The sequence below is a fragment of the Motacilla alba genome, chromosome 2 (genome assembly GCF_015832195.1).
Source record: "Motacilla alba alba isolate MOTALB_02 chromosome 2, Motacilla_alba_V1.0_pri, whole genome shotgun sequence".
Lineage (NCBI taxonomy): Eukaryota > Metazoa > Chordata > Aves > Passeriformes > Motacillidae > Motacilla > Motacilla alba.
In genome coordinates this window covers 58,351,059-58,361,482 of record NC_052017.1, presented here as the reverse complement: position 1 = coordinate 58,361,482, position 10,424 = coordinate 58,351,059, and the positions used below count along the sequence as shown (strand labels likewise).

The 10,424-nt window shown below is 44.1% G+C and overlaps 1 protein-coding gene across 3 annotated transcripts in view; it reads left to right on the top strand.

The window, feature by feature from the left end:
- Nucleotides 1-797: 797 nt before the first annotated feature.
- KCNG2 (potassium voltage-gated channel modifier subfamily G member 2) overlaps nt 798-10,424 on the top strand; it is a 53,180-nt gene continuing 43,553 nt past the window's right edge. The window contains exon 1 of one of the 3 annotated variants that reach the window (XM_038163486.1): nt 798-1,127. The gene's annotated coding sequence lies outside the window, so the exon portion shown is untranslated. Of the gene's footprint in view, nt 1,174-1,211; nt 1,522-10,424 lie in introns of those variants that run through there. The other 2 variants (XM_038163493.1, XM_038163476.1) reach the window with 2 other exon arrangements.

The following is a 10,424-nucleotide window of genomic DNA, read 5'->3' as shown; positions in this document are numbered from 1 at the left end:
GATTTTGTAATGGTTGTAAGCAATAATTAGTAAAAGCCATGAAATGCATATACATGTACCAAGAGAATCTCCATAATAGCGACAGATACCATTGGCAGAACTACGTCCTGCTCTCTCTGAGACAGAGTTGGTTCCTTGCAGAGACAAGGGGCTGCCTGGGACTGACACTTTTTATCAAGTTTGACCTAACAAATGCTTGCACTTGATCCACTAACTGAGAAACAAAACTAATTAATACACACATAATCTTTGCTTCAGTATTAAGAGGCAAAAATCATGACAGATGCCAGAACTAGCCAGAATTTTTGCCAAGAGGAAGGGAAGGAAACATTTTTCTAAAATATACTAAAAATTAAAATTAATGAATGCCAGGATCAAGATAAAATAAAATAAAATAAAATAATAAAATGTGTTAAGACTGACAAAAATCTGGATTCAGGTACTAGCTACAGAGGCATTTTGAAAAAAGCTGGCAGGAGATAAGAGACACCTCAGGAAATGTATTTCCATCCTTACAATTAGGTTGTAACTTGGTATCGATCGAGGTTGAGGAGAGGAGAGGGTGGGGTCGGGGTAGAGCATCCTCGTTACTAAAACCATAGAACTTACGAGTGAGGTGTGCTTTTTGTTTGCCCGGTGGAGCGGCATCCTGCGGCGGTGTACATGCGGTGTACGCGCCGGCAGAGCCTGAGCACTCACACCAGCATCCAAAGGCTTAACCCTCCCGCAAGCGCCCGCTTGCAGATCGGAGACATCCAGCGGGGCAATGATGTCTCCGCCCGACCTTCTGTGAACGCCGCTCCCCACTTTTCCCCCCGAGGGCTCCTGGCAGCCCCGGCACACACGAACCCCGCCAGCGCTCGGGACAGGGTCCGAGCCAAGCCGCGCTCTGCCGGGACACCGTCCCCGCGGGCCGCGGGCTGCCGGCACCGCTCTCGCCTCCGCGACGGGCTCCGGCTGCGCCGGGCAGGGGCAGAAACTCGGGGAAAGGGCTCTCCCCGCCTTGGGAAGCGCCTGGCACGCCCCGCGGGCTCGCTGACAGCGCTCACCTGCCGGCTGCACGGAACCACCCGCGGGATCGGAGCGGAGCGGGAAACTCAGCCGGGACCGCAGCGCAGCCAGCACAGGTCCGGCGCCCGGGGGAGCGCGTTCGCCGCTTCAAAGCGCGTCACGGTGGGGCTCGGCTGAGTGCTTGGGCAACTCACGCCAGCGGCCCGGGCAGCGGGGCCCGCGCTGCCCCGATGAGGGCAGGGGGCTGCTGCTTAAAGACATGCATGAAAGATGAGCGCCGCTGCCCGGCCAGGAGGTGCCCCCTGAGGCTCGCAGGGCGGCCGGGGCAGCGGCGCTCCGGGGGCGGGGGGGCCGTGCCCCGGCGGCAGGCGGCGCTCCGGGGCCGGCGCTGGGGCTGCGGCGGCGAGCGGGGCCGCAGCAGCCGGAGCGAGCAGGGAGCGGGGCGAGGCGATGGAGCGGGGAGCAGCCGGCGCCGTCCCCGGTCCCGGCGGGGAGGAGGCAGTGCCTGAGGTGAGAGGGGCTGCGGGCGGGTGGGCCGGGGGCACCCGCTGGGCGAGGGAACGGCGCTGGATAGAGGCAACTCCGCCGCTGGCCGGCCGCAACGTCCGCGAAGTTACCGGGTCCCGTCCCTGCCCGAGCCGTGCGCGGAGCGAGAGGCGCTACCAGAGCCGGGGCGAAGCGCTGCCGCCTGCCCCGGGCTGGGGCCCTGCCCTGCCCTGCCCTGCCCTGCCCTGCCCTGCCCTGCCCTGCCCTCGGAGCGGAGCGAGCGCGGCCGGCCCTGCCCGGCACCGCGGCCGCGGCAGAAGGTAACGGGGCTGGGCGGGGGCGGCGGCGCTGTGCGGAGCTGTGCCGGGGCGCAGTCGCTGCCCTGCCCGGACTGCCCCGGAGCGCGGCTTTGTTCGCTTGCCTGCTTGGGGATTTTGGGTGGCGATTCGCTTTCGTTGCAGAAACGGGGTGTGCGGAGCTGTCACTGGAATGACGGTGGTGTGCCCGTGCATGGAGCTACGTAGGGGCCCCAGATCCTGTAGTTTTTGCTTAGGCAGAGCTCCCGCTGGTTTCCCGGGTCTTTCTCAAGGTTTACACGGAATTGAGTCTTTAGTCAGGCTGCAACATCTCCTAGATAAAATGTATCGCTAACGTGATTATGAGTTTCAGTTTGGGTCTTAGGCAAAATTTGCTCTGAATAGGCAAGGCAGTCATAGTTAATGTTTGCTAAATGCATTACTGTCAATTTGAGTGCATGTTATTATGATCACACTGTAAATTCTGAAGGAATATGAAGGGGCTGTCTTGATTCAGGTCTATACCATATGGTTTGAATATTCCAGCTTTGGCACTGACCCTGAAAACAGTGGTTAAGGTTTGTCCCAAAGAAGAAAGTACCTGACCATAAGACCCTTGACGAGCCTGATCACTTCTAGTAGAGTCATTCTGAAAAGGCAATCTCTCCATTCTTTAATGCACTTGTGCAGCAGATATTTTTGCTAGAAGAACTTCTTACTGCATCTTTCTCCCCGGGGTAAAATTGGATAGGTCCATAAAAAGTGGCAAACCTCCACCTGAGGGCATTTTTTTAGTTCAGCCTGAAGCACCAAAGTTACTTGAGAAGAAAAGCTGTCTTTTGACTCTGGTTATCTCTCCCCTGGCTATTTCCACGGTTCTGAAATGACTTGAGGGTGACCTTCAGAGAAAGAAGTCAGCTTTGCTCAGAGGATTGCAAACCTTTTATTTGTTCTTCTTAAGGCTTCTCTAAAACAAACAAGCAGAGCATTTGGAAGGAAACCTACGATTGAATATTCAGCAATTCATTTCCCTTGGGTAAAAGCTGATAGATGTTTTCACTTGTTTTGGAAAGGTTTTTAGCCAAGCAAGAAAGATCTGATTTGACACTGTTGAAGTAAATCATGAGGTAAGGCAAAGGAAGGTAGTATTTTTTTTGGTACATCACTCCTGATGTGTGGAAACAGGGGTTAGAAACTGGGTGAACTGTTGCAGGGCTTTTTCAATTATGCTTTTATTTTGGTGGCCTAATCAGTGTTATCAGTTTCTGTGAAAACTCAAGACTCCTGCCTTTTAAAAAGCATTAGCAATATCACCATATATTTTCAGGCAGTGCCTATCTGAGACACTATGGCACTCGCCAAGAGATTAACAGCACTTGGCCTTGTGCCTCTGGGCTTGTGCCTAATAATACATCGCAGGAGCACTGCATTAACTGTCAATAAATGTTTGCCATCACTTCGGGCTGAAGTACGGAGTGGCTTTAAAACAGCACAGACAGAAGTTTCAGCTCATTTTTTAAATGTGACACAGCCCTTTGTATGACTAACTCTTGATTCCTGGATCTATTGTCAGGGTCCCCATTAGTGTAGCCCAGCTTTGTTTATGTGGCTTTGGTTTTTGAAGACCTAAAATGCGTGAGTTTATTTCTTTAATTTCCCCTTAGTAGCTCCGTGTTGATAGAAGATATGAGAGAAGAGTTTCATTAGAATTGCATTCCTTTGCTGAACTTAGGCAGGACTGTGATGGTCATATTCGTATTTCCCTTTCCTTTGTCATTGTATTTGATTCTGGGAGAAATCCTTTTAAATGCCTGACTGTGATTTCAGGACACTGTAAGAAATTACCCTCAGGTAATCAGATTGTGCCTTGCACTGAACCCAGCACTGTCTGCGGTCAGACAGGATCAGTAATCAAGCCAGTGTTGGATGGATTTTTAGACACTCTGGAGACCCTTGGACTTCTCCAGCATGAGACCAGACTAATTGGAGAAGCTAGAGCCAGAAAAGCTGGTGGGAACTGATGATGCTGTAGCTGTAGTATGCTAACACCGTGCACTAGTACTCTTGGTACAGGGTGAGTACCCAGGTGGGGAATTATTCCAGAGTATTGTCTTCTGAATGCTTGGCATAGCTTTTAGCTTATGAACTTGCATGCACACAGCTATTTGATTGCTCGTTTTTAGCAATTGGAAAGACTGAGATGGATTTGATCCGTGTCCTCGGATTGTTTGAAAAAAAGAAAAAGAGGCAAGATTTTAAGACTGAATGAATTTTAAAAAAAACGGTTCAATTTAAATAGTATTAAGAAAAGAAACAGGAAACTGGAGATAGTGGAAACTCCAAATCTTAAATGTCTGAGTGATTGAGGAGCCTTTCTCTTATTTTAAAAATGATGCAGGCAATCAAGGACCAGAGTGTTAAACCTGTGATACAGATGGCTTTCAGTAGAGGGTATAAAACTTTCAGGTGCATGTAGGTGATAAGGATTGAGATTATTTCTTTTCAAACGTTTTTCAGCTCTACTAAAAACATGAAGAAACCTGTCAGCTCTGGTGCAGTACCTCTTTAAATACTCAGTGTGCCTTGAATTGCGTGGAACAACTTATTTGCTTAAAGTTAAGACATTAGTTTTGAGTTACCCGACTCATGTGTTTTCCTAGTCAGATGAATGTCTTAATCAGATTCTAAGAGGTGTCATAATCAGCCAAGGGACTTCAATGCTTTGTTTGCACCAGGCACTTTTAAGAACCAGTTAATTAAACCTGACAACTAAAAGTTACTTGGTACTGCTTCCCTGGTGTGTGCACCACACACACGTTCCATTTTGAGGCAGTTTAGCCCCATGGAAAGTCAGGGACTGTTGCTTCTGTTCCTCTTGTGTGGTGTTTTACCTGTGAGAGACTTTTCTCTTGCTTCTCACTTAGTTTTGTTCTTCACTGGACTAAGATACAAATGCAAATTCAGATTCTGTGCACTGTGGTTAAATGGTGAGCTGAGTGAAAAAAGGTTGTCTAGGCTCTGGTTGTCTAGGCTGGTCATTGTGCCTAATAAAAGACCAGTGCCTAATAAAAGACCTAATAAAAGACCAGTGGCCTTTCCCTGACTTCCCAGCAGAGAGGATGGACACTCTCTATGTTATTTAAGATGAGAGAAGGGCTAGAGTCACTCTGCTTTCTTAATGTTGTCCTTCTGCCCTTGCCAGTTCAAAAATCATCTGTGATGGTTTACTGAATGCTGATGTGCTTTAGGATGAGTGCTTTACCTCTTCCAACTTCCAGTGCTTTCACTAACCTTAGGTGCATGAACAGCAATTTCTAGAGCATTTTTCTTCTTATTAAATATTTAAAATCTTTGTTTTTTCACCCTGGATTTAAGATAAGAAGTATGCAGTCTCCCAGCTTCTTAACATGAACTGGCATCTCTGGTGATTGCTCAGGTTCTAACAAGAAATTTACCATTTCACCGCTATTTGGTGATAAAATCTAAATCTTTAAAGCAAGTCAGAGGTTAGTGGTATTTTTTCCAAGTGACAAAAAGCTAAAGGAGGAATTTAAATTACTGTAATTGAATTAAGCCACTACAGTCTATTCCTATTTCTGGGTAGAAACAGTCCCAAAGGATTTCTTTCTTCTTCTCTTTCAGGGTTCTAAATAACTACTTTAAAAATAAGGATAATTAAGACTGTAAACTGTGATACCAGCTATTAGTCAAAATAAATGTAAAACCATTATGTTTGCAGGGTATCTGCACAAGCAATGGTTCTCCATGCTGTGTGCTTGGTCAGCCAGTGTCTTTCTGAGCTCACAGTAGAATTTGTGATGCTTGCTGAAAACAAGAGATCCAACTAAAGTGTGTTAAATTAGAGTTCTGCACAAGTTGCAGGAGATAAATAAATGTTTGACAAATAGAAAGGATATGAGCATTTAAAAGAAAAAATGTACTCAAGATTCTAAGAATATTAAAGCAACCGAGATGAAACGAAAATAAAGCATTAAAAATGTATGCTTTCAGTGTTCTTTCAAGAAGAATTACACATGTTGGTGTTTATGGAGATTGTTCTCATCTTCTTATTCAGAGCTTTGTGTTTCTTGAAGATACAAATAATATTTAGACTGAGATGGAACCCACAAGAAGCACTTCGTAAATATTAATGTTGTGGAGGATTTTTGGCAATTGAGTTAGAGCTGTTTGTCTCAGCCATATATAAATGGTTCTGTGAACAAAATAAATAGACTGATACCAACTGGGCAGGGAGTAATGGGTAAGATCCATCTTTGTCTGTGTGCAGAGTAGTGCCAGGATGCCCAGTAGGAAATGGGAGCAGTTGGGGTCATACCCATGCTGGTGATACCCTTCTCTGCCTGAATTCCATTGTTGCTTAGGGGGAAAAGGGTGCTGAGACACGGCAGGATCATAGAATCACTTAGGTTGTGAAAGGTCTTTAAGATCATGAAGTCTGACTGTTAACAAGCCCACTACTACACTGGCTTTGTTTAGTACACCTGGGATTTCAGCATGGTCCTCTGGGAACTTTGGAGAGGATTTATAAACATATTAATTTGTTTATTATGTGTCTCTTGCCATCTTGCAATGTTTGTTGGGGTTTCTTCTAATGTTTCTAGTCAGACACATTCTTGGGATGGACTGACAATGTGACAGGTTTCCTAGATGTATTGTGTAGCAGTTGTGTGCTGACTGTGAACCGGATTCCTTACATCATCATTTTGTGCACATTTGTATCACTGAGTTACAAGACATCTTTGATTTTAAAATGTTTAATGAGAAAATGGACAGATTAAGGGAAAAGGAGGAGAAGTAAACCAGATTTAGGATAAACCATCCTCCAGGGATTTGGCACAGCTGTGAGAATGAATTTTTTGTGCCTAGCCCTGTACCCCTGAAAACTAAACCTAACTTCTTCAAGTCCAGTACATTTCTGAGACTTTGGGATTTTATCTGTCCAGGATGTTGAACAGAACTGAATCCTGAAATGGAAGTTTGTTGCCACTCACTTTTTAATTTCATTAGTTAGAACTGGTCCTGCACTACTGCTTTTAAATGTTTGTCACATCAAACCAGCTTTGAGTCAAGAAAAATACTGCTTGGATACCCATTTGTCTGAAAACTGTATTTCTAAGTGCAGATCTGCTTACTGTGGTGACTTCGAGAGTCAGCATTTGCATCCTTTCAGAGTCTCTCCCTTTTGCCTTCTCTTCCCCCTCGGTCCCTCCTTTGCTATGGTAGTACACAAATTGTGAGCCCTGGTTTCTATGCTGTGTATGGCAAGCCGGTTCAGGTGACTTTGGCATTACTGAGCTGTTACTGGCCTGAGCTGGAAGGAATTCATTCACAGCTAAACTCTGTATTTGTTTACAGCTGAAGCAACACTGAACTGCATGAGCAATAATATAAGAACATCACATCCAAAGTCAACAAGAATGGGAATGTGCTGGTCTAACCACACAAGTGATGTAGATTAATGAAGGGACCAATATGTGATTCCCATTAATGGGTCTAGGTCATGTTGTTTGCCCGAATGGTGTAAGGCAGTGTCAGCCAGGAACCTGCCCCACTGTCTGAATGTGGTTATCATAATGATGGACAGATTTTTGCAGTGTATAGAAAAAAATCTCTAGGGTTTTGTTTGGTTTTGGACTTTGAAGTTTTTTGTTGGGGGGGTGGGTCAATATGTTTCTAAGAATAAGAACATCAGAACATCCTGCTTTGGAAATGAGGTGGAAACAATTGCAAGAGAAAGTGCATTGTCAACACTGTGAATCATTGAATGTTCTAAATAATGGGATGAAGGAGCTTGAGGGAAGATGAGGGTTTTTGAACTTCTCAGAGTCCTGTGTGAGAATCCTAGGTACTCCATGCTGAACAGATTGTAACAGACACGAGGAAAATAGTTGTTTTCCTACAGATTATCAGTGCAATTTTTTTCATCTGGTATAGCCAGGAAGCCAGGGTCTCTATGGAGACTCTGCAATCACAATATGAATTAATTCAACAAAACTCTGAGTGAAACTCAAGCCCCTTTAGAGTTTTTCAAACATTATCCCAAGACTAAAGTCTGTATGGGTTAGAATTCTACTTTACTCTGACCTGTCAGGATGAAATTTTTGCTTGGTTCTCACAAATTAATTCTCTTCCCTCACAAACTGCCTTTGATAATGTTCCAAAGTTAAGGAAGAGCTGCTTGAAAAAGCAGATATTTTCCAGGACATGGAGCACGCATCATAAATTTTAGTTTCTAATTCTGACATCAGAAATTATTGCTTTTGGAGATCACTATAATGTGCTTCTAGTTAATGAAGATTGTTGTAGACCATCAAGACTGATTCTTGCAGTGAAATTGCAGTTATACTTTGTTGGCAGAGACCTGCTGTGTGCCTCCATGGACAGTCTAGTACCACTTTATTACCATTACTGGACCTTTTGCCATCTTTTCAGACTGCCAGACCTAGTTGTTCAGTTGAGCTGTGAAATTTGATTACAGTAATGCACGCTGATGTACGCTAATGCCTGTTGATTGCAATAATGCATATTGACATATTTCTGAACTTACCTCCATGCTCAGAATAATGACCAGCCTTACCTGCCAGGCTTAAGCAATCAGTGAAGCCACAAGAGGCTTGTCTGTGGTTTCTATTGATGCGCATGAGTATGCTAACTTTGAATGGTATCCTTTATATGATGCCTCTCACTGTAGAGGAGCACACAGTAAAATCATGTCCCTGTTACTTTCAATCAGACAGTTTCTGTGGCAGTACTCAACAATATATTCCAGGTTCCCAGATAAGTTTCAGGGTTTTTTTCTGGCTTGCATTCAGTTGAACTTGCGTTCGTTGTTTAAGGGAAAGTCCTATCAATTCCTTAAGAAAATCTCCTTTATTCAGCCTACGAGAAGGCAGGAACAACTCTAATCACACCAATTCTGATTCAGATAAGGTTAATTCATTTTAAGTTCTGTACCTAGAATAATTTTATTGCTTTGCTCTTGTCTGTTTTGTTTTTCTAGGTCATTTATTCACATTTTGAGGAGTAGTTTTTAATTTTATTATATGCTATAAAGTCATCAAAGGTGTTTCAGGAAGGACTTCTCTGAGTATGACTTTAAAGTCTGCAAAAACCTTTGCAAATATATATGCATTAAGGAAGCTGATTAGGGTTACATATTAAAGAGAGAGAAAAAAAGAGAAATTTTGAGAAGTCTTTTCATGACAAGTTTAAGTAGTCTAGAATGAGATATAAGGCTCCATTTCATATCTACTGATTTAGAAACAAAGGTTGAGTCCTGTAAGGCTGGGAAATACACAGCATACACAACCTGTTCCTTATCCACCAGAAGCAGAAGCAGCGTACTGTCCGGGCTTTAGAGAGTCCCAGCATTTTGTGATTGTAGATTGTGAATATACCTCTTTTGCATGTATGTTCTTCAATGTAAATGTCACTAAAATATTTCTCAGTTCAGTATTGCATTTAGTGTTTCCCTAAAAGCCTGATTTTGAGCTCAGCCTCTCCTGGTGGTTGTATGAGGCTTCACACCATGGAGGCTTCCTCTGGCATCAGAGAGACTGGAATTTGTTCTGCAGACTGCTGTTCAAGGCTCTTAATTGGGAGCAATTCCTGGCTTCATGGCAGGGAAATGTTCTTCTTGGCTGAGGTAAATCAAAGGAGCCTGTCCAGACCTACCTTTGTGTAAATGAGAGCATGTCTCAGACCTACGTGTTTGTACTTGTATTTCTTTGTACTTGTACAGTGGTCTAGAGTTAAAACCCTCAGAGTTATGGATGAATAATATATCACCCTTGGACTAAGCAAGAGTAAAACTTCTGATTTTATTTCTTTCCTGGCTTTAAAATAAAAAAAAAATGTGAAAAGAGCTTACATTCAATGTCTAATCCTGAAAGACTTCACCCTTAGATCACAGAATCATAGAATATCTGGAGTTGGAAGGAATCCACAAGGATCCTTTGGTCCATGGAAGCAGTTTGTTCTATGGCTTCTCAATTTCCACTGCAATCTGCTGGTGTTTTTGCCTAATTACTTTTCAGTTAAAATACGTGATTTTTCACTTGGCTTTCTTTCTCAAATCTGAGTTCCAATCTGATGGTTCTGCGCTTGGGTCAAGTGAGAGCAGCCTCAGGACTGCCCAGCTTGGTCTGTTTGTAGATACATATGATCAGGGATGCACTTTCCATCTGGAAGTCACTTTGGCAAGCTCTGCTTTTCTCCTGCAGGAAGGGAATCAGCAAAAATGCCTTTAAAACATGCACTAGCTTGGACTTGGCACCACAATACTGTGTCTTCCGTAGGTGAAAATTTTAACTGAGCAATTGCAATCAAAGATTGGCCTCTTCTCTGCACTATCCCAGTGGCATTGGATAATAGAATAGTATGAGCTGGGAGGGACCCTTCATGAGTAATTCACACAAACTACTGAGTACATCGATGCCCTAAAGCTGATGGGCTCACAAAAAGTAAGGGGTCTCAAGAGTGGGTTCTTATAGAACATGGAAAAGCCTTTTATTTATCAAATCTCATTCATTCTAATGACTAGCTCAGGGTTCTTGTGCTTTGTCATGTTAATAAGTGTAGTGAATCATCTTTAATAACCATTGCGTTTCT